General features: G+C 35.9%; 1 protein-coding gene across 1 annotated transcript in view; it reads right to left on the reverse strand.

The window, feature by feature from the left end:
- The window catches only part of Tsp74F (Tetraspanin 74F), a 230465-nt gene extending 205195 nt beyond the window's left edge, over positions 1-25270 (reverse strand). The window contains exon 1 of the mRNA XM_090414691.1: positions 25139-25270. The gene's annotated coding sequence lies outside the window, so the exon portion shown is untranslated. The remainder of the gene's footprint in view (positions 1-25138) is intronic.
- Positions 25271-26229: the final 959 nt, after the last annotated feature.

Below are 26229 nucleotides of genomic sequence, written 5' to 3' on the forward strand. Positions count from 1 at the left end.
TGACTCGCTTGTTTATACGAAGAAGGGTATCGTCGGTCAAATCACGCGGAAAGGTTAGAAAACAAAGTGACTTGAGAAGTGCAATTTGAGATGGTTGAATTATGATCACTTATTTATATTTTTTGATGTAAGACTGGTTTGCTTTCTTGTGATAATCCCTTTATATAAGCGTCAAGAGTTTTAATTAACTCGCCTTTAATTTACCACTCAAAAACATTCAAGCCTCGAGGAGTGTTACATAGCCGAGAAAAAAGAAAGTCGTGAGCATGATGACGTCATTCCTATTTCTTAATCTGAAAAATTAGGATGAAGTTCATCCCAACTTTTCAGATTTGTAAATAACAATCTGTGACGAACAAGGTGCAACCATAATCTGTGAACAAAATAATCTCTGTGCCCAATCTCTGGACTATTTCTAGGCTTCTCTATTGTTGAAGGATGATTTTTCTAGGGAGATATAATTTGGCACGTATTTAATGTATCATAATGCCAGCCACCTAAATGGGATTTCAAAATTTGAGGTTTTAGTCACGGTTTTCTATATCTGTAAAATTAATCTAAACTTTTTGTTAAAATAAATGAACTTTATAAAAAAAAAAAACTACTTTCCTAATCTCTGTTAATTCAGCGAATCTTCTGAGAGGATGGAAATGTATTCACAAATCAAGGAATATTTTTCATCCCGATTATCCGCGGATTAAAAATCTCGCAAAACCAACCAATCACTCAGAAAAACGTGGCTTTATAGCCTCGGTTCTTTTAGCCATAAATCTAAAACAACCAAACGAATAAGTAATCAGTTTTATGAACATCCGGTTCAAGTCTAGCTGTCAAACATTTCTAAGGATTATTTGGGTCTCATTGCTCATGTCTTCTAGCTGCATGAGAGCTGTTTGGAAAAATCTTTGGCCAGAATGTGCTAATGAGTTAGGTGGTTTTCCAAATCCTGTGAACAACGTTGGTTCAAGAAATCGTTGCAATTGGTGAAGACCAATTGTACTTCTGAAATCATTTCTTCTATTTTTAATTGTTGTATACAATAACCTCGTATAGATCTCATAATGATACCAATGCATACCGACACATGGCACGTAATATTATGATTGACAATATTCTTAAAAACTATGGGGATACAATATTCAGAACGTATGCTTAGTCGTCAATAGAGAATTTTTGGGGCAAAGCTAAAAAGAGGAGTAAGAACCTTACTGTGATCATGACAAACTGCCGTCCTACATAGCTCGTGTAGTGAGAAGAAAGTCCCAGTTTGCAAATTCCCAAGAAACTACTACAGTCACATCCTGTTCGTTAAAACGCGCCATCCTAAATTAAGCTTGATTAGTTTTTCCAAGTACGTTACCTGAATATGTTGCCGACTTATTCCAGTTGAAGAGGGAAAAATATATTACAAACATAAAACAGTTTTATTGTGAATACGAAGAACTGATGTGGAAATTCGAGTTTCGTTAGCCCTTTTAATGACCTTGCAACTATTAGGGGGAGACTACAGTTATGTGGTATTTTAGATCTTCGAACCCACCTTGAATACTAATACTCGAAGATTCACATTTGAAGCTTTATCTAAAAGTTTTTTTTTGATAACTTCGGTATTATTGATGTTAATACGTACCATTTGAAATCAAATATCCAAACTATAAAACTGTTTGTTCGTATAAACAATATCCTGCACTTCTTAAAATTGGTGAACACAAACTTTAGTCGTACCTTCAACTACACGAATTTTCCCAACCATCTTCTCCCTCTTAAAATTAATTCATGATCCTGTACAGTTATAATCGAAACATCTGTCTGGGAAGCAAAAAATCCAATACTTAAACTGTACTTATCTGTGCCTTATTACTAAGTTTGAAAACTCCAGGCTGCAATGTTTCAAATTCAGAAATCTCTGTATTTACGTCACATTACGTAATAATCTTCCCATATTTGGTTCTTTCTTAAGAGACATTTACAAAACTGAGTTACAAAGAAAACTGTCAGACTAGCGAAGGCTTGAAAATTAAATCGCATTTGTCTAGTTCCCGCAATGGAACGTATTGCACAAATCGAAAACCAAATTGTGCAAGTCCATTGTGTTCTTTATGCTCTACCGAATCAAAGTGCAACAGCAAAGGACCTATTTGATGAGTGACAAATGAGTGCCCACAACTGTTTCTCAAAAATATATCTCGAGCATATTTAAGACAATTACGTCAATTTTTGCGCAATGAGTAGAGGTAAAGTTTATGGAAGGGTGGTCTGAAAACATTTATGATTACCACCGTGATACACGGAACTATTTTACTTTCTTAAATCATGAACACTTGAATGTGTTCTAGTACTATGAAGTGTCCTGTTTTCAGAATAAGGTCACACATCTTACGGGATTAAAACGAGAATCACACTGTTTAGTGTCATAGCTAGTTGTTAAGAAGTACAGTTGTTAAAAGGTCAAGTGAAGCGACAGCGCGATCATTTTGTGTGTGGGGGGGGTAATTTTAAAGTGTTTTGTTAACTAATTCGTGATCAAAATAATTAAATATTATACTTGATGAGAAGTATTAATATAGAAGCGAATTAAACTAGTTATGGCCGTATATATAAAGAAAAAACCGGTACATTCTAAAGGAGAATTTCGATCATATCAGCGGATTATTTATTAGCATGTATTTAAAAACGTAGGCTTTACAAATGTTATTTTTTACCATTCTTAGGTAAAGTGGATAAGCCACGGTTTAACTTGAAAGTCGGAGTTCAAGTTTCTCGCTGAACAGTAATCAGAATAACTGAAAATATTTGCCAGTTTTCTTTGACCAGCATTTCCTGTAACCTTCACGATCTGAAGGTCGGATGCTTATAATCCACAAAAGGAATTTTTCATTATTTCTTCACATGATTCTCTAAATTCTTGATGGAGAAAAGATCTCTTCTTAATTTCCTTTCTGTTATGGAGTTCATTCATCTGTACATCTGGAATAATTCTCGAACTGATGCATAATTGAGAAAAAAAATATGATAAATGCATTTCGTCTTTCTCTTGGAGGACACTTTCTGTCAACGTCGTTAATTGAATCACGTTATTGCGCTTTAATAAAAAAAGAAAAAAATCTTTAATCAAATCACATTATTAAGCTTCAGATTCTACTTGAGTAGCCTTTTCTCTTTCTAGTAAGGACGCTAATAAGTAGAATCTGGAGTTTAACAGCATGCATGTGCAAAGTACATCGTTTACTGTTTTGAAAAGACTGGCAATTTCTTCTGTAAGGGGCAAGTGTAATCTGAGACTTTCCTGCACTTTTAATGTTTAGTTGATTTCGTTCCTAGGACTGCTGTTATATTCTAATATTCCACAATTTCTGCGTTTATTTACAATTAGTAATTTTCACTTATGATTATATCAATTCATTGTTGAGGGAGGCTGATTTCAAGATGGCCAAAGCGACAATTTACAGAACGGCTTTCTCATTAAGAACAGTTACGGAAAACCATCAGCAAACTCTCCTCTATGCGACGCATACTTAAATGATATTGGCTTTTAAACTTCCTTTAAGAGATCCCTCGCATCTCAGACAGGATTCGAATCCGGGTTCGAATTGCTATCCAAAGAAATTGAGAACAGAGACCTCACATTTATTGTATTTATAAAGCGCGTACTTATGATAGCCAATTAAATTGGATTTTCTCATTTTTGCTAACAGGAGAAAAATATTTTCTTCTGATAACTAGTCAGCCATGCTGTCTTTTATATAGACCACTAACACGACTAGTTTTAAAGTTGATATGTTACGTTATTACTGTACTAAACAAAAACAAATTATATGCTAACATTTCTTGGACTTCAGGCTTCGTTATAGTGAATCCACTTTAAAGAATTATAATTTCAGCCAAATTTATTCAAAAGAGAATTAGGACGAGAAGACTGTTGGATAATTTTTTCAAACATATGTTACGAATATTGAGGGATAATTATGAATTTAAAAGCAAATTGACACGAACATTTTGCTAATCAACATATTAAACAAGACACCAAAGAGCTTTAAATAAAAATTTAATATTATGTTCCTTAACTACAAGAGACGATCCTTTGATAAATATATTTTCTCTGTCTCCCTATCGCATGCTATAGCTCACGAGTAAGATGAATCGTAAAGCTGGTACAACAACAAAAAAAAAAAATGCATTGCGAGCTAAGCAACTATTCTCTTCATTTAGAAATGAATGAAAAACTGAACAATACATTTCTCAGAAATCTGTTAACATTTGCTATCACAAATGCACAAGATGTACCTGCCCATAAAACAAAAACTGCTGTGGCCAACGTACACAATACAAACCTTCACATTACGTAGCAGAAAGTGGGTTAACAACTAGATACGAAGTAGACAAGACCCTTATTTTCATCCACTGTACTTATAATCCATTGTGTATTGTTATGAAACTGCGATGCGTTTAGCAGAATATTGAGCAACACAAAGTTAACACTTCGATCATTTCAAGCACAGTAACCTTTGGTCAAGACCCGAAGGCAGAAAAACAAATTTTGCTGTTATAATACCGACAAAATGAACGTTGGCGATTTAAAACGGATGTAGTAAATCACTCATGCAAGGGAAAATATCTGGAAATTCCTTTATACATATAAATGGAACACAAAAAAAAAACAGCGAATAATAAACAAGAACTTAAATTTATCCTCCGAAAGTCATACGACGTTAAAACATATGCGACAGACTTACCTTTTGTGCATCAAGAACAGAATAAAAAATCTTATATAAGTGTATAAACTTACAATAATATTCACGAACACTGCTTTTCCAATCAGACTGACTTTTCCCTCTTTACAACCACTGAAGGTTATGAACTCCAACGTCGTTAAAGACTGCACGTGCTACGACGTTGAAATCGACCCAGAAGTAGGGAACCGTGATTTAACGAGGAGTGCTGCCAACCTGCGAATGAAGACAGTCATGCTGGTCTCTTCTCATCATTACTCGTCTCCCAGAATCCCTCGCGTTACTGTAAAAGGCCAGCGAATGACATCGCCATAAAGACAATCACTCCACTAAGCAGGTAAATAAGAGACTGAAGATGTAAGAAACAAAAACATTCGTTTTATGCGTATTTGTTTTTTTTTTTCATTTCTTATGAGATTTGAAAATTTAATGTTCATTAAACAGGAGTTCAGCGTATGTCAGCTTTGTTCTCCATGAATCTTGTTTAAAGGAAAATCCCCGCTACATTAATTAAACGTGTTAAACTGTTAGTTTGGTGGACACTGAGGATTGATTCAGTTCAACTAGGATTACGACTGGAGGAACCGAGGCTAGGGGCCAATATATTTATTAATTACACATTTGTTCTCCAGCAGATTTGTTGCCTATTTTTCGAGATTAAAACTGGATTTTTCCGGAAGAAGAAAAGGTTGGCTTTGGTTTACATGTTATATCTGGAGTTCACTCAAGTCCTGTAGAACAGTGACAAGTCATTGTGTGACATGTACTGTCATTCTGGGTTATCTGGAGAGCTGCTAAACTAGATTCTGCCACTCAGATACTGTGAAAGCCACTATTCTAAAGACTACTTGTCAGATCATCTCAACAACAATGTTTGGGAGCGTTAGTATGCTGCTATTTCCTACGGTCTTAATTGCAGCTATTAGGATAGTTTACCCCAAGTCTTCAAGGCATTTTACGATGTTTGCACAGTTCCTGGTACGTATGAAATCTGATAATATGCACAGAATAAACGTGTCCGGTATGAGGAAAGTGAAGTGTGAACTGGCGTGATAATCGTTGTCTTGATCGGAATCAAGAAACATGTTTGAGAACTATCAAGGATTGGCTACGATTTACTTTGACTAACTGCATTAGAAGAATTCTGCAGTTTAGAGTGTACTATTGATAACAAACAAAACATTTCGATAATCGTTCATTAAAAATGTCGTATATTATTTTAAAAAGAATCAAATTTTTCAAAATATACCAAGTTAACAGTTCTAATGTTCAGTCTACGACATCAGCTTTGTATTGTAGTTGTCAATTAAAATAGATCAATCGTAACAAAATGTTTCTTTAAAAAAACGAAGAGTTAATTTAACTTTCCAACCCAGCTCTGGACTAACATTACACACACACTTAACTATTATATCCGGAGTTAATTAATATTAAGTAGATATTAATTAATATTTCAGAGAATGGGGAAAAAAGTCATTCCGTTGACTCATACAAGTAGAATTTTAAAAACTGCTTCTAAAGCACAAAAAAGGAAAAATAAATAAGATTTTTTTATTATATATTTTATTATTTTTTTACATAAATATTGAAAGGTGAAAAGGAACACCAAATTTAGTGTGAAACAAGATTTGTCGAATTTTGCTCTCATAATGGCATCTTACTGGAATGAAAATATATTAGAAGTGCGTGAAAATATTTTCTAATATTTTCGCGCACTTTAATATTAGAAGTGCGTGAAAACACTTCTAATATATTTTCAATATATTAGAAGTGCTTAATATTAAATGAAACAAATTTAAAAGTTGGAGTGTATGCCCCGAAGATGGAAAAGAAGAAGCATGACTTTTACAGACAATTACAAGGAATATGAAAATTAAATAAGACGTAATATCTATCTATCTATCTATCTATCTCTATATATATATATATATTAGAGAGAGAGCGATTTGGAGAATCAACAGTAAACAAAAATGGAAAACTACTCATTGATTATTTAAATTTAAAAATATCATTTAAAAATAATTAATGCTTTCTATAAACAAAAATATAGATGGAGTGCAACAGGACAAAAATCAATAATATACTACTTTATAGCAAACGAAAAAGCAAACTTCTTTCTAGATGTTAAAATCAGGAGAGCAAACAGATACAGATCATTATTTAGGGTTGGTAAAATTTAGGTTTCCATCAAACCGGTTGCAAAAAAAATACGAACAAGCTAGAGAAGCAAAATCTAATTACAATTTAATAAGAACGATTTAAGTGTGAGAAATTTATACCAACAGTGGATTAATAACTATTTTAAAAAAATACAAGAAAATGAAGATATCGAGAAAGAATGGAATAATAGAAAAGAAATTATTACATCAGCAGCATATGGAAGTCACAAAAATACCATAAAATTACGTATGGACAATGAAATAAAAAATTGAAAATGAAACGTTGGCCTTTAAAAGATGATAAGTTAGTAAAACATAACAAGATGCCAGGAAATAGAGAACGCTGGCGAAAAATTTGTATCATACCTAGAAAGTGATATTATATAAATAAAAGACCCAATGCCTATCAAATACTAAAGCACATGAATGCAGATATAAAAGAAACTGCAAATATAAACTGCGAAGTAGATTTAAAAGAATTCTTAGATTACTTTACAGAACTTTGGGTAGATAATACGATAAAATTACACCAAAAACTTACAAAACCGTTTAAATGATAATGAAATAATTAAAGGACAATCCAAGTAAAATAAAAAATGGTAAATCAACAGGAGAAGATGGGATGAACTTCGAACTGTATAAATTTGCTGGGAAAAGTTTCAAAGATTAAAATGTTTAAATTAAATTTATAGAAATGGATAAATAACAATAGAATGGAATACAAGTATAGTAATATCTATATTAAAAAAAAAACAACCTGCTAATTACAGAGCTTTTAGTTCATGGAATGCATGATACAAAATATATAGTAGAATACTTGATGAAAAATTCAAAATATGCGGTGAAAAAAATATTATTAGAATGTCAAAATGGATGTGGGAAAGGACGCTCTGCAATGGATGCAACTTTCTGTTTAAAACTACTTACAGAAAAATGAAGATAATTTAATTTAGAAACTCGTCTTTTATTTATAGATTATGAAAAAGCATTTGACAGAGTAAAAATGACATTGATATATTATAAAGAATAAACATACCTAATACTTTATATTATGCAATATTGAATGTATACAAAGATAATGAAATTAAAAACAATAAATGAAAAAATGTCACTTTAATATTTATATTAATGAAATAATACACCTTAAATAACCCAGGTATAGAAATTTCCCAGAATAAATAACAAAATAAATAACAAAATAAATACGCTATTATTTGCATATGATCAGGTAATAATATCAGATAAGGAAGACAATTTGCAAAGAGCAATATATAATTTAAACATTATAGTAGAACAGTTTGGAATGAAAATTTCCATAGATATAATTAAAACAATGGCATTTTGTGGACAAACTCCAGTTAGAAGTTAAATAGTTATTAATTATAAAATAATAGAACAGATAAATAATTTGTTATCTTGGATGTGAAATATCATATGAAGAAGAAAAAGACAAAATTAAAAACTTCAAAATAAATAGATTGCTGATAAATAATTACTCAGTCCAAATATTGTACAAAAAAGAAACACGCTTGAAAATATACAATACTTTAGCAGTGCCCACATTATTATATGGCCGTGAAATTTAAGTAATAAATAAACAAGATAAACGAAATAAGATTCATGACGAACTGCAAAATACATAGACCAAAACAGGAACGAAGATATTTTAAAAAGAACTAAAAATAAAATCAATAGAAGAAAAAATAAACAAATACGAGCAAATTTGGATAGAACATATGAACGGAATGGCCAACACCCGACATCCTAAACGATTAATAAAATACAAACCAATTGGGAAGAGAGGGTCGATACAAAAAGAGGATATTAGACTGAAAATGAGACCGGAACAGACCAATATGGTTTATATTCGCATTTAACGTTATGATGATAGTGATGCTACCGTATAACGGTCTTAGATTAGTTGGTGGCAACGACCACTTCTTTTACTTGTAAAGGCATGGGGACAATTCTGCCTTTTCTGTATATTTCCAATTCCAACAACTAAAATAATAAATAAAGGATGGTATTTACTACATCTAAATGTAAAGGATTGATGACGGCCACTTCAGTCCAGAAAAGTGAAGTTACAGAAGATCTACTTAATAGCCAGGGGAAGTATTTCTATAAACAAACCGACAGTGGAAAGGGAGTTTCTGGCGAGTTGACTAGTTGTCAGAACAGTGCGATAAATGGGGTTGAGACTGGTTTGATTTCAACAGCAGGTGGCGCATTCTTTACCGTGTTGCTACTTGATATGATCTTATAGTGGATGTCGTGTTCAGACAAGCCATTCTAGAAATACTCTGCTTACGTAACTTAATATATTATGGCCTCCTATCCCTTATCAGGACAATTATCAAACATCCCTAATGCCAAATTACATTCTCTGTCAGTACAAAGAAACACAGTCTAACTACTTAATGACAGATTCTCCTGTGTTCAGAATGACGACGCAGTTCATTGTAACATATTTAAGAGAACCTTAAAGTTGTCTTGGAGTCTGCGCTGCCTGCCCCACTGCAGATATTTATTGTAAGTTTCGCCACAAACAATTCCTCATGCGATATCTACTTTAATTGAACCAACATTTTCAAAAAAAAAAAAAAGCTTCAGTGATAATACGCATCATGTACATGAAACTATTCTAGCAGATATCGCAAAGAAATTGTTAAAAGGAAAGTGCCAAAAATAAAGTGCTCTTGGAATTTCTGTGATCCAATTTCAAAAGAAATCAACAAAGAAAGATGAAACTGGACATTCATTTATTTAACAAAATTATATTTATTTACGAAGGCCCTTGTTCGACTTATCAAAACGGTACTGCTAACCCTCTTTCGTTGATAAGCAGTGCCATCGTAGACAAAATTTATGTTTAAATGCCAATTATCTGCTTAGCAATGTAGGTAATTTTTTTTGGGGGGGAGGGGGTTACAATAGAAAGTAATTAAGACTACAAGGTTAGAGTGTTAATAATTTTATACATTTTCTGTCCGATTTGCCCTTTTCTCGAGATGAATAGCGAGTCTCTAGAGGGTAAAACTTGCCATATCTTAAGAGATCAAGTGAGTCGAAATATTTAAGCTGAAAATTCCTGAAACATTCATGTCTTTCGCATGTAGATAAAGATCCCATGAAAGAGCTGATAAAGTATTTGCTATATCAGTTAGTCACAGGATCAAACTAATTTCTAGGCAAGTTTTTCTCCGTAAAAATACAGAAAGCATACTTTTTACAGTGGCTACATGCATGGTATTAAACCAATTAATAATGAGAACACTTGCACTAATAAAGTAATATACAAATATTTGGGCATCGCATAGAGGCGCGATCTCCATTTGGAATAAGATATAGAAAGCTGAATGTGTCCCTGTATGAATTATGGAACATTAAGCTTACAAAATCGATGTTAAGGGCCAACAGCATATCCGTTTTCTATACCAGTTAGCTTAAACCCACGATGTGGTTCTGACAGCTCGTTTGGAGAGAGGATACGCTAACTACTCTACAACCAGGCTAACATGCTTGAAGTGATGGTTCCTTCTCAAGTTACAAATAAATGGATAGTCTAAATAAACTCTTCTTATGTTATTTGGAAACTAAACAGTTTTAAAGAAACAAAGCCTTGACAGTAACGAAGCACACATTTTTAACGAAAATGGTAAACGCAAAAATGTCACTTGAAATGCGTTTGATACATTAAACGTGCAGCAAAATCTGCAGAAACCTCAACGGCTGCAAATGCTTTCCTTCGAAGTACTCTTCCTTTCATTTTTCGACTTGTACTTAAACCTATATTCGTTTAAGTAATTTCATGATACTGTGTTTGTCCGTGTGGCATCTTCAAGATTCTCGGCCTCGTAATTCAATTTCAGGAAGAAAACAGCATTGCAGCCTACTTTACTTCTCTTACGTGAATACCACATAGACGTGGTCGGCTTTCTGGTAATCTGCAGCTGCTGGGCGCATCATGTTAACAAGAATTTGAAAGAAAACACTTAAAGTTTTCTCGCCACTTTCTCACCCTATTTTGCTCTTGCTTTAAATTCCAATGGCCGCTTTCATCCGCCACTGTTCTTGGAACAAAAGTTTTCATTTTAAAAACACGAATTAATGGTGAAAAGGGTAAGCAAACTTTTATAAGTGAAAGCCACTTTAAAAACAAGTACGGCATCAGATTAGATTTAATCCGACTTTTATCAAACCGTTGTCTCCTGATTTTCATCGTCATATTCGAGAATTAACGTACATTTTACATTCTCTCTGGAATGCAGGCGAGTACTTGGTACAAAAAATAGTCGACACCGAGTGATCAGTCAGCTTACTACGCACGCCTTTAATATAATACCTTAAGTTCGCAGCATAACTACTGCTGCAGGCCTGGTTAACTGTGTGGCTCGAGAAACTGAACCAAATGTTCATAATCTCCCCCTCGGATTAGAGGAAAATGCTATATCCAATTGGGAAGAATTAATTGACTCAACTGTTGTGTTGGAATTCGGTGAGATAAGCAATTGGCACTCTTGGACCCAGTCTGCAGTGATTAAGGTACTGGAAGGAACCATAATGTGATGGATGTGTTCCAAGCCCGAAGGATCAGGCTGTTTGCAGTTACGACTGAAGCAGTAAAGGCTATGGACTTGAATAAACATGTGGGAAAACCCTTTGAGTGGATAGGACAGTAGTGATACTATTTACGTTGGCTGGACCACATTTTTTTCGTGTTCTCGAATACTAATGCGACTTTGGCATCCCTACATCTACAGTATCAAAACAAAGCAAAACACATATCAATGCGCGTAATAGACAATTTTCCAAATATGGAAAAAGTCACATTATCGGAACATGAATTTATTCTCGGCAGACGTTCCTCTTAGAAAACATAGTTTCAGCGACTCTGCTTACTCTTTCCTAGCACCTTCCACTTATTCTCTACCATCAAGTTTAATACTGAAACGTGTTCACACAGAACAAGTATTAACGAATGTATTTTAATATGCTCCACTACTAAATCTATTAATCAATACTTAACTGATTGTTTTCTTTCAAAAATAACCGCATGCACTCAACACTGGAGATTTTTCCTTCGCATAATATCCAAACCAAATTTATTGTGATGAAACATACGCAACGGTACACATTGTAACCGGACTCTCTGCATAAATACTACATAAATGCTCAGTCCGTCTTTTACTGTAATTACAGCCGTCCCAAGATATCTTCCAGAAAAGTTTTGGATATTACTGAAAATACCTCCTTTCAACCCCTCCCCTATCGGTCATCGTATGAGCAAGCAATGTACAATAGTTCATCGAAATCTTGAGCGGGTTTTTTTTAATCGATTTTGTATTGATTGAAGTAGAATGAACGAAAACTCGATGATTGAACGATAGATGTCGCTGGGATTTGTCCTGCACGAATTTGCTTTCTTTAGGGAAAGAGAAGACTAAAATTTTCATATTTATGCACGGAGTAAAACAAATCTGTCAGCATATGCTAGCTGACATCGATGTTCCAAGGTTGACACTTCGGCAAAGAGCAGCAAGCCGTTGCAAGCATATTTTTTAAAGCTTTATAAACTTAAGGATCTATTTACATTTCCTCTAGGAATTATCCTTAAACAACGCAGGAGAATTATAACGCCGAGGGCATAGGACTTTATGGCCAGTTGTTATCCAGTGTCCTACAGTTTAGGACTGAACGGTTTCAGATGATATACCGGGAGAACCAAGATAAGATTTATATATACGAAACTGTGGCTGAGCACCAAAAAACATGAAATTGTTTTAAGCAGGCACTTTTCAAAAATGCTGCATCTTGAAGTAATGTTACATTTCTGTTAAAGGCCGAGAAAACAAAACTCGGAAGTGTTCTCTGCCTAAATTACAGTTGGTTCTTAGACTGCTTTTGTCCTGTGCCATTTAACTCAATTACCGGTCTCGTAAGGAACACTTCACCGGCTGTGAAAGACAGAAGAAATATTAAGCGTGCATTCTTATTTTGAATAAACATGTCTGCTCATGTTTAAGATTTTTGTCTTCAAAGATATGAAAGAGCTGGCGGAATGAACAACCGAAAAATCGAGGGGTAGTCAAGAGTTAAACATGCAACTGTTATATTCTGAATGCTTTCAGAACAGCGGTAAGATTTTGCCTTGCGCATGAGGTATTAAGTAAATCGTAGACTTACCTTACAAAAAAAGACTTCACCTCCTTGCAACGCCAGTCTGCTAAGTATCCAGTGGGGCCTTTGCTTTGGTAGCACTTATTTGCCTAGCATTTCTTCACTTAACACTCTCTTATTGTTAAATATTTTTTGTTCTCGTGCCCTCTCAGGATACCACTATATTACCGTCGACCCTGTGAAGGTCGGAGACTGGTTGTGCCTTGCTCAAAACAAGCAGAGTGTGTGTGACCTTGACCAGTTTCCGACGGCATGAAATTGCCACGGGACACTAAGAGGGTGACAGTTGCTTAATATTTCCTGGGAGTCGAATACGTTAAGACACTAACAGGTGGAGGCAGCTTACACCTGAGGAACACGTGGGGAGGAAATGGATTGCGACAGACCAGGAGATTGCGCGGATTCCTAGCCTGCTATCACATTTAACTTCATCGTGGCAGTAAAAGATGTTGCTTGTGAACATAGTTTCACGAACAGCTGAATGATTATTAATTTGTTTAGCTTGGCAAATGAATCTAAATTGATACGCGACAAAATGCTGCATTAGGATGAAAGAAGTGGACAATACAAGAAATCCAAGTCAAGATACTTCGAAACGTGTGAGAAGTTTGTTTACTAGCAGAAATTGTAAGCATTGACTCGCTAGCTTGATGCATTGCCTATATGCAGAAACAATAATAAACATAACATGCAGGAAAAAATAAGCAAGACATGCTACTCTTAGTTGGAAAGTGGCTCAGTGATGGCAGGTTAATGAAAAGAATGCAGCAAAAAAAAAAAGCTCGCGTTTCCTGTACGAAGGGTATCCCACCTCTCAGTATCAATATTTTGCGTATATACATATACATAGCCCACTATTTATCTGTAGATTTATACCACACCTTCAATCGTTCCTGCCAGCATTTATCTGCCAGGATATTTTCTGATTGTATTTGCTTCTAAGTTTGTTTTCAGCAAGTTCCAATCATCGCAACTAACACTTGCAAACCCTTCTAGATACGTTTTATGCCAATTTCAATAGAATCCAGAACGTCAACATGTCAAAGAAAAGCCTCCAAATAAAGAAATACCAACACTTCGAATCCACAGAAACATTAACGGAAAGATAAACGAATAGCAATGCCATGAACAGTAGTAAAAATATTGACGAATACAAGAAAAACAAATTTGCATACGAGTTTCCTGAAGTCGTCGTTCATCGTAGTTACACCCCTCCCCCCAAAAAATCCAATATATTTAATAAATGGCTACAAATACTGCTACCAAACATCTTGAAACTAACTTGACCTTTTAAGGCAGTAAAACCAACATATCACGTCTTCAAAAAACATGCACCCAAAAATCAGAAGTGTATGCTACCAGCCAGCATAGCTCCTGTAATTAAGGCGTGTCTTTATAAATGGCTTAATTATAAAATTCTTAATTTCGTAAAATTAGATTATATCACAGAAATATTAAACAATTAATTCTTTCTTAGTTTATTTATCATCGTAGTCACATTACATGAAACTTTTCTGAATCTGATCTTTAGTAGCAGTGATTGCATCTAACTTACCCCATCAGCATTTATGACTCATTCTCGGAGTCTATCTCCCAGTCCGTCGCTCACCCCATAGCTGCAGGCAGGACGTCCTAAATTTCGAGATCTGCGGAAGACATTACGAAACCGCAATATTCCCCATGAACGGAACCGCCACTAGCGGTGAGTGCGACCTTCGCGAGTCCCTTCGTGAGGGTAAACTGACAAAAACATGAAAACAGTAATCTGCTTCAGCCCTGAAGCTGGGATCGGTGATAAAATATCATAAGAAACGAAACAAGAATCCATCGTAATTGTCGCACCGTTTGCCTTTCGGTCAAGAACTGTTCATCGTGAAAAGAATCTTGATAGATTGTGTTTCTTTGGGCGTGCGTGCGTACACACACACAAACGCTTTGAGTTTCGCAGTAAATTTTCACGAGTATGGCTACAGTTTACTCAGCCTTTAGACATGAACTGAGTGTTGAGAGACACCGTCGTCTTCCATTACAAGCTCCTAAAGAGCAAGTAGGGAGGTAAGTGTAAAGTTTTTTTCACATTTAAGCGAAATCTGCTACTATCATTTCAATTCTTGTTGTCCCAATGGTTAACTCGTCTCACCAAGAAGTTAACGTCGAATTATTGCCGGCCATGGCCGGCAATAATTCAACTCTAAACTCAACTCCATGATTAACTCCAAAAATGTAGCATAGAGGATGTTTAATTATGTTTACCATGACAGCACAACCACTAGCTTCTCCATGTTCTTCCTGGGAAGTTTTACTACCTACCGAGGGATCTTACTTGTCCTTTCAGCCTTCTACCAGGAGATAAATCCATCAATAGTGCTTGCTGCATTAACTCCCAATTACTTAAAGTGACCACATTCATTTTTTTGCGATGAAAAACCTGAATACCTCTTCCCCCAAAAAATGTCAACAGTTGAGTCATACTGGCTAACACTACTCAGACAACAACTGAAAATGAGCATCTTTCTTAATTATCAACATTGCATAGGATGACTTGCGCTTCGGCACATTGATGTCTCCTTTCTCATCCATTAATATGTATATTTCGCGTGTAATTAACACATGAACATGTTAATATCTTATCAAATTATAATATTTGAAGCTGACGTTTAGGGGCCATGTGGCAAAGATTGCAAATACAACTCAAAAGATAACTGCAATGCTGAAACCAACGTTCATATGTAAAGATAAGGATGTTATTTTGCCTCTTTACAAGGTCTCGATAAGACCTTACTTGGACTAGTGTGCGCAGGTCTGGTCTCCTGATTTCTGTTCTGATTCTGCAAAGGAGAGTGTTAAAAATGATATCAGGATTGTGGAATACTGATTATGAACACAGATTGAGAATTTGTAGACTGCGGACACTAGCAAACAGGAGAAAAAGATGTGACATGATCGAAACTTAAAAATTCTGAAAGGGTCATTCAGGATTTCAGTTGATAGAATGAATTTTTCAATTTATGGAGAGTGGGGAAAGGACGAGAGGGTATCCTTGGAAGGTGAGAATGAAGGCCATCAAGAAGGGTGTGAGTGCTAGATTTTTCTCTCAGAGGGTGGTGCTCGATTGGAATGGTTGCCATTCGATGTTGTGAGTGGCAGTGTGAATGAATTCAAGAATAAGTATGATAGCTGGTGTGTGTAGTATGTGGCTTCCTTCGATAAGTCTCTGACTCTCTGGAGGTCTCTTTTAATTGTTATCCCTTTAACTGCTGATATTATATTCTACTAACATTGTCCAAGTGCTGAATCAATTTTGCAAAAAATGTATAAATAAAATCAATTAAAATTCTTACTGAAGTAAGAAGTCCGGACAGCATCATACATTCTTGATATACACTTGTTTACTCACAAAAATGGCAATAATTGGTTTATAAAATTTGCATAATCAAGAGGTATCCACTTGATTATGCAAATTACTTAATTTATGTACAACCGTACATATACGGGCTCAGCACAGCAGGCATGTATTTCCGAGCCCGTAATAATACGTTCTCAGCAGTTCAAGGGATAATAATATATTTTATATACTTGCGAATATTCGCAAGTATACCTGCAGAGAATTTGGGGATCATCTGTCTAAAAGTATCCCACGTTAAAGTACAAAAAATGAAAGTTCTACACTGGTGTCATGATAGTTATCATAAATTGATTGGAAGTATTTTCTTTTTTATTCGGAATAATTCAAGCAGTAATCGGAAAGCATCGCTAAAGACATAAGTACCCACGTGATCACACAATTGTTAACGGCTGTGGTTTGCTTTTTGTAGTGAACATCATCACAATTGAATTTAGAACCGTTTTTCGGCTTACGTTAACTTGAATAATTTTGCGACTAGAAATGTTTACGAAATTAAAACTAATCGAAATTACCTTTCAACTAATTCTAGTGTGAAGGATTGTCATAAAGCTGACACATTCTAGTGGGCAAAATAGTTTGTCCCAAGTCGGACCTTCGGTGACAATTACTAACAACCCTCATGAAAATGTGGAGAGAACATTAATTTTTATTAAACATCCACTGTCTTTAATACTTCAATTTCCTCGAGACAGCCAATTATTTCAGCCAGACAAGAGCGGAGACAGGTCGCAGACACCATTAGAAATGACTCATCCCGCGTGGCAAGAAACTACCTGAAATGAGTGGATGTATCAACCATTTATAATCATGAAACATGGCAGAAGGGCAATTAATAAAAGAAAGTGTAATTAGGGTTAGATTGCTCTTTGGATATAACGTCAATGGATATACATCTCAGAATATTGTTACACCCTGATAACCAAGAATGTAAAAATTTCAGTTATCATGGTGTAACAAGAAAATAAAAATATAAAATCCTACGTAAGTAGCTAATACAAGACATTTAAAGACAGAAAATATGCTTGCATCCAAGAAAATTAATTATAGCAGAAATTGTTTAAGTGAATAATAAAAAAGGGATTCTGATTACAAAAAAAGAGGATTATGGAAAAAATAGATTAAGTAAGACAAAGAAGATTAGAGATAAGAATTTGTATGTGAGAGGCTAGTTTAACACTCGAAAAGAGGAGATTATTCGATTAATTGAGTATAGAGGCTAGCTTAAAACAAATGACGATCGTTCAAGGTCAATTCCCGAAGCGAGACGTCGTCTAGCATGTTTTGGAAAAAAAAAAAAAAAACACGACTTTAATTGGTGAATGAGATCGACTCCAGTAGAGGAGAAGAAAAGAAATTGAAGAAGGTGCCGATAAGAGCCATGCAGATAAAAGGGTTAGGAACCCCCCACAAGGCTTTTTTTTTTCTCAGAGTTTCTTCACGAAATTTTCGTATAGGTAACACGGGTTTTCCTGAGTGACGGCGTAGGAGTCATCTCCGTCCGACGCAACAAGGAAACAAAGTGGACGGGAATTCGATCCCGTATTCCTATTACAAGAGACGAGGAACGTCGTATAGTTACAAGAAGGAAGGAATTGTCTAAGTATCTCATCATCCAGTACTCGTATCGAGGGAAAGAAAATCCATACAGAAGTCCGTGCCCACGTGATGAGTTCCATGACGATAGAATAAAAGATCCTGTGTGTCCCCATAATTCAAGCACGAAAGGTATAGATCGTGAAAACCAGGGCTCGTCCTAGAAAGGTACTGTAAAATCTTGTATCAATTGATATCGCGTATAGTTGCAATCATTGTTAATTACTGGACAGTCGAAGATATACTAGGACTTTAGTACAAATCAGAGTAGAATGAGAGTAAACTAGTTTATATTATAAGCATTCAAGTGCTAGAGATTTATGTATGCGCATGGTATTTCATATGAGAATGTCTCAAAGGTCAAATGTAAGGGCATAGCGAAAGGATAGTTTAACCTATATTGTTTGTTTGTAAGTTAGATAAGGTAGACTGAATATAAACATTAATGTCCATGGTATTATGGCAGTATAGAGCATTCCGACTAGTATAAGGTCAAGCAAAGTGTTAATTTGTTCCAGGATTATATGTGTATATCTATATGTATAAAGTCCGTTATGACCGCATATTCCCATATAGGACTTTGCCCTAATACTTATATTTTGCTTATGTAATTTTATTCTTAGTATTGAATTGTGTTTTGTATAATAGAAATTGAATTGTACCATGTTTGAGATTTTAAATAAACTTTTATTTCATTGATGCCTAATGGATGTCAGTTTAATGTGGCAAAGTGTAAGGTTATGCATTTTGGGGTGAAAAGAATAGCAGCAGTATACCACATTAGTGGAACTGTACTCCAGGAGGTTGACGAAGCCAGGGATTTGGGAGCGATGGTAGACATGGAGTTGAAGTTTAGGTGCACATTGCGAAAGTGGCTAAATCAGATCACTTAGTTACTGAAGAATACTTTGACGAGCAGAGACAAGCAAGTTATTGTTCCTCTTTATCGAGCCTTGATAAGACTCCATCTTGACTACTCTGCCCAGATCTGGGCGCCAGGGTTTCTTCTTGATAGGGAGGAGGTAGAGAGGATCCAGAGGCGAGTGAACAAGGTGATAGCTGGTCTATGGAATGAACCTTATGAAAACAGGTTGAAGATCTGTGGGTTGCAGAAATTGGTTGATAGGCGGAAAAGGGATGATATGTTTGAGACATTCAAATTACTGAAGAGTTTCTATAAGATTAATTCAGAGGAAATTTTTCAGAACAGGTCAGGTGGTGGGAGAACTAAAGGCCATCCATGGAAACTGGGCAAGAGTGTGGTTAGGAAGGGTGTTAGAACTAGTTTATTTGCTTGGAGAGTGGTGAATGAGTGGAATAAGCTGCCAGAGTTTGTTTTGGTGCCATGACTGTGAGTGAGTTCAAAGCAAAGTATGATAGATACTGTGCGGATGCTTAATAGTTGTTCTGTACATAATGTTTAGGGCCTCCCTCGATGAGTCTAAGAACTCCTTGGAGTTGCCAGTAATAATAATATGTATGCATGTCCGCAAGGAGATGTGCCTTGCAGTATGGGATACTGAGGCAAGTGATGAGAACTTATACCACCTTTGCCACGTGTTATCCTAGTCGTGAAGATACTTCAGGTGCAAACTTTGTTTGCTTACGCTTGGATAAAGGATTAAACTAAATATATAATATTTGGTTTAATTTTTTCTAACCACTCGGCCAGCTAGACCGGCCGAGTGGTTAGATGTCCACTCTCCAGCCAAAACGCCGTGGGTTCGAATCCCGCCGTGGGCATGGATGTTTGCGATTGTCTGTGAAAATACTAGTGGTGGGCGGTAGATGGCGTTAGTGGTAGAGATAGAGTTGTGAAGTAATCCCTCCCTCCCTCCCTCGAAGAGTGTTTGGAATTCCTGGAGGTGTAATAATAATACTTGGAAGTATAGTATCGTGTGTCAGAGTTTCCGAAATAGTTGATAAAATTTCTTAATACCGCCATTTTCAGGATTTTTATTAAACCATTTCTGAAACTGTAAAACATGATACTATACTGAAAACAAGGTTTTTTTTTTTAAGACAGTCTTGGTGCTGCTTCCAAGTTGCATCATATTCGTAATGAAGCAGCACCAAAATTGTTTTAAGTAAAAGAAAATTATGGTTTTTGGTGAACAGAAGTTCGTCTGTCTGCTGCACCAACGCCTGGATATTTATGCTAACTGTCACTTGGAGACCTAACCGCTGCCAACCAATGATGTAAATGATACATAGGCACGAAATCTTAAGGTACTATGCTGGCCAAGAACAAAATGCTTCTCTATTAATACTGTTATGTCCCGATCGCTACTTCTACCCAACTAACTATTCCTAAATTTGGAATGTTTACATTTATGAGGAATAAGAAAGAAAATGTTAGCGATGAGAAGGCGTTTTAATCTTGAATCATTTTTTTTTAACTAGAAACTTTCGGGTTCTGTATATCTTTAAAGTAAATTATTTCTTCCTTAGTCAAGACAATATTCCGATTAAATTTCTGTGAAAGAAGGTTTAGTTTAATGTATAATGAAAGTGGATATAAGACCAGGAAGGATTTGCTTAAAGCATCCAAACCTTATAGAAAAGTTAAAACGAGCCGAACCATCAAGCGTGCTGAAAGTGGGTGATAAACAAAATGCCACTTAATTTTCTATAAGGTCAGGTTTTCTATTAGCTCTACGAGAGCCTGGCGGACGCAGCTGCCAGTCCCTCGAAAGCTAACCTGACCATTTAAAATCAGTCAAAAGAAGAACGAGACCCATAAGCACCAAACATTAGTATCTTTCCAGATTTAGTGTCTTGGGTTTAATTGATAAGTTATGTCGTTTTTTCTTCAGTTGGATTAGTTTTCTGTGGTTGCAAAAATGGTCACAATCACTAAATTCCTGCCATGTACCCTCAAGGGATGTACAGGATATGATAGTACTACATGAAAAAAATTACATCATTACTAACTTCCTATCTACAATTTTCCTTCAATCTGTTACCTGTCAAGATAACAGATTGAAGGAAAATTCAACATTATCAGATCTTATCTTTCTATCTTCTAAGGCACTCTGTACCGTATCAATCACCTATATCTTGGTCTTCCCCTGGGTCTTTTTCCTACCAACCTGGTAGAGAACACTTGTTTTGCTAATCTTTCCTCGCCCATTCTGTTTAAGTGACCTGAGATTAGCTCTGCTAACAATGTCAAGTTCTTTCCTAATATCCTCGTTTTTAATATGATATTGCCATTGATGCCATTTGTTCATGCCCCTAATCTTTCTCAGGACTCTCGTATTGGGGTCTCTAGTCTTTGGTCAAGTATTTTTACTTCTGACCCACCTCTGAGGTCCATAAACAATGCGAAAACAGTATCAATTTTAGTGGAGGAACATCTGTTAGGCCAAAATGCTCCTGATCAGTTTTGTGCCCGCTATTTTACATTAATTTGGAAGAAATAACAGCTGATATTTCTACATCAAGGGAAATCTCACGTTGCACATTTACATGAATTGAATGTTAAGTTTCATTACTGGAAGTGACGAAATGCTACCAATGACATCTTCATCAATGACTATAACTTTACAGTCACTGTAACAGGAAGGCATGCAATATAAACGTATTACTTTTCACCGGGATAGTGATAAATTTCTCGACCTCAACTGTCAATTACATAACGTAAAGAATGCAAAGCGTAGGCGAAAATAAACTTATTACTTTTAATTTCTTTGCTGCAAGCAAAAATAGACGAATATCGTATAATTATTCGAGGTTAGTGAATAATCATTGAAGAAGGAAAAGAAAGATCGGAATAATATATAACTTTTATTATATTCTGGACAAAACTAGGTCACGTAATTGTTTAGAAGACATTGAGAAGCAGGCTATCTCGTATAGTTCCCTAAATGAAAGCCAAAAAGATGGCTACTTCAAGGATGAAAGATAAATTGAACATTAAATGATTATTCAAATCGCAATTACCTATCTACACAGACTACTGGATAAAGTCTGATCGAATACCAGAGAGAGACGTTATTACAGCAGTCACTTTGCTAAATACGAGTTTATATTCCCTCTCCCTCGTTCCAATAAAGCAAAATGATATGGAATAAAAAAATCCAAGTGGCAGCAACCGTAGACATTTGTAAAATGTAAGTTTTGCGAACCAGACTTGCCTAAAATTAGTCTGAGAGAAGAAATATAATTCGATAAATTGTTTAGTTTTTTTCCATTCTTAGATCGAAAGCAAATCAATCAAGCAGGGGGAAAAAGAATCTCCAAATGTTGACCAAATTGTTTTAAGGGGGTCGACATTAAAATAAAACAGTGCCGACAAGATGCCTTTCGATGATTCAATCCATGGGAAGTTTAGTGGCAAGGATTCTCGTACTTCCTTATAATAACGGAAGAAGATTTTCACGGGATTAATACCAGTAATCCCGTGCCGAATCAACCATTCTCGTTTGGGACCCTGGTCCAGAAAATGTCATTCCATATTTCGCCTCCATTTTAGGTTTGATTTCTGCGAAATCAAGCGAGGAATTAATATTCACATCCCAACTAGTAGTTTACAATTAAGTCAAAGATCTTTTGTTTTATACCAATCATTAAAATAATTTCCACAAACTTGGAAGTGAAGTAATTTGTTAAGTAGCCCTCCGCCCCCTCCAAAGTACTGGAGTTCACAAGATAGTCTTAAAATGTGATATCGTTCCTGTAACTTTTTCTCTGCGCAAATTCTATACGCATAACGAAAAACTAAGATTTAATTATACAAGGATTGTACGTCCGAGACATGTTTAAAGACAAATGTTCATTTGAAGTTAGTTTTGTGGGGTATTTTAGTTGGACATTTAAGAATTCGACGTCGAAACATTCTATTTGGAATATTTCATGCTGAAGGTAGGGAAGGGGAGAAGATGTCTCTCGTGCCAATGGAATTATTTCAACACATGACAGCTTTATGCCCAGAAAGCAGGAACTGTCGAGATAGACGTCACTTTTATGAATTAGCCCACGCAGCTGAGGCTATGAGCCAAATGTTTCTTAATTGCAAATGGTTTTCTGACAGCTTGATGAAATGAAAAACGAGTTATGGGGGTGGGGGTGGGGAGCAATCCCTTCTTGTGAGACAGCATTCGTTTTTGACTCAAGTAACTGGAAAAGTACGTTTTCTGACCTTCCCATCTATTCAAAAAATGGATGTTCTCGCGAATAATGTACTGTTTCTCCACACTGTCAGTTTCTTTAACGTGATTACCAGTGGTGGTCGGCGAAAATGTTAAGTGGGGGTGCTGCATATACAAAAAACTTTTTCGTAATCAGTAACGAATTTATTAATAAATAAATTTACATATTAAAAATTACTTTAGCAAAAATATTTCATCCTCACCACGAACAAACACCAATAATAAAAGTTTCGTATCAACAGAAATGACACACGCAAAAATATCGGCGTTAGATCACAGTGCATTTGTTTCGTGTAACGATAATTGAAAAAATATAATTCTTCATATTTTCAATAGTGACACTCGTCATAATTCTGCCTTGTATCTATAATAAACATGTTATTTTAACAAAATAAAATAAGATTTACAAAAAATAGTTCAAGAACACGCACCAATAATAAACGTTTCATATCTCGCAGAAATAACACGCGCAAGCGTATGATACACTGCCCAAATGGCAGTGTATCTAATGACGTAACGTGCAATGACAAGCGCAAACGAATATCGACAATAGATCGCAGTGCATTTGTATCGTAATCTAAAGCGTTAATTGAACAATTCCAATTATTAACTATTCAATCAATGTCAAAACATAAGTTGTAACCTTTAACATGTTGTACTGTATTTATATAATGTTGAAAGCATTGTTATTATTTATAAACATGAACAAAGTTTAATTTTTTTTTTTCATTTTTTCCTTGGAGTGCTGCAGACTCGTACAGTGCTTATGTACGAGCCGCCACTGGTGATTACATCATCCCTTGGCATTTCATCAGGCGATGCAGCCCGCTAGATTCGGCTCAGTTTTCTTTGCACGGGAAACACCACCTCGAGTACTTTTCACTGTGGCCATGTTGACATTCCTGATTAGAATAAGACATGCTCACAGGACTTGAAATATTTTTTAAACAAATATTTCGAGTACAGGCTTTATTTCGTTATTTTTAAATAAACATTTGATATCAGTGCTCTTTAAAAATGTCCTGCAAATCCCCAGCACTGTTCACCATTTGACGCACGGCATACTCGTCGCCACAGCCAACTGAATAGTCAGAAAAATCCACTTTGAAATGACGAAATATTTAAATGCGCAATTGCACGCGGAAATTTAATTACTGCATGGAAAGAGTAAGCAAACAGTTTCGCACGCATACATGAAAACTGGTCATGTCAATATGATAAGAACCGCGTAAAAAGGTGTTCACGTTTAGCTAAAACAGGAGAATAGCGAGTTACGTGCTGGCAGTCATCCGTTAGTTTTGAGCAAGGAAAGCCTTTTTCCTTCTGTGCAAGATCAGTGAAACGGTTCCGTGAGCAAGTTTTATCGAAAGCGTAATCTTCGTATTCAAAAGAAGTGCAAGTTGAACTTCGTTGGATATTAGTGACGAGAAGAGAACCAGTTCTGAATAGATGTCACTACCAGCTGCATTGCAGACATTTTACGGGGCTAAATGAAAGAAACAAACGGCTGATAAACCTCGCAATGCTGCGATACATGAAATGCATCCACAGGCAGTGAACTTTGAGCAGTTTCCGATACTGATTTGAGTTCTGCATGCAAAATTAAGAAGAAATTACACGCTATCAACACTAATAAATTTATGGCTTCGTTTTTGTAAGTTAAAAACCGCAATAGGAAGATTAATCAAAATTCCTGATTGTAGAGAAAAAAAAAATGCTGACAGAATTTCCTACGAACGTACGAAACACCCAAACATCAGCCGCGTAAAACTGCGGGCGCTACCCCTTCGAGCCCATCAAACTCTCTCGGCAAGCATTAAAACGCACACGCGTGTAGTTAGGGTCTCTCGTACTGCCCTGACGGCACTACTGAGCTCATTGCCCCCAATGCATTGAAAGGGATAAATGGTAACGTACCTGTTCGTTTGCTTGCTCCTTCACCCTCGTCCCGGCTCAGCGATCCTACTTCGACATGCTGCTGTATTCCCGTAAGCAACACTGCGGATTAGTGGGCACGTAATGAGCGATTATATCCGCCACCCTGTTAACTTGGTCATAAAAGTTTGCACTTTGCTGGGGAATGGTACTTATCCCGCTACTGAAGATTCCGTTCTACACCCCCCCTCCCCTCTTCTTTTCAACGGCATTGGAACGTATTTGATGACGTCAGCATACTTCAACCTATGACACGGCAGGTTTAGGGAAGGTTCACGTTGATGGCAAGCGAAAATTTCCGGGTTGAGAAATAAACTTGCGACTACAGCGTAACACTTTTTTTTTTTTTTTTTTGCACTACAGCGGATAATGTAATCTTATTTTGTAGGACGAAAATTATACGCCTATCACGACCCAACAGAGATTGCTGCGATAATATACGTGCAACAACTGACCCGCGTTAAACTATAGTTTCGTTTTGTAGTGCAAGAAACACTTTCATCGTAAATTAACATAAATTGAACTGACTCTTAGTTGAAATTCTGTATATTAATCGTCATAAATTATGCAAGTAGAGAATTAACAACAATATCCCTCTTATTCGCGTGTATTATCTGAAATGATTTATTTACGAAGTGCGCCATCTCAAAATGCACGTGATTACAACTGGCCATAGCTATAAAAGGGCAGACGATAATAAACTATGGCAGAAGCCATTCGGGAGGTAATTAAAATCTGATTGTGATCACGAAGAAGATAATAAAAAGTTCTGTGTTGCGGACCGTGCAACCCAATTAGTGTGAGGGACTTTGTTTACTCTCTGTAGTTTTTTTTATTGCTTGTTCAGTCGTGTAACTATTTCTGTGTGTGTGTGTTCCTGCTGATACGTTGTGTTAATTACTTGCTATTCTATTTAAGCAGTCTCTCAAAGAACTGTGGGAAGACCCATCTTCGTTATAAGTAAGCGAATCTAATCACCGAAACTTAATGCATGCGGTTGATATTTTTCATGCATGAAACACGATTAGATGCTAAAATCAATGCGCGATTGCTCAATTTGACTTCACGCATGC

This window comes from Typopeltis vanoorti, chromosome 25 (genome assembly GCF_054136105.1).
Source record: "Typopeltis vanoorti isolate ZY-2024b chromosome 25, IOZ_Tvanoo_1.0, whole genome shotgun sequence".
NCBI classification, from domain to species: Eukaryota; Metazoa; Arthropoda; class Arachnida; order Uropygi; family Thelyphonidae; genus Typopeltis; species Typopeltis vanoorti.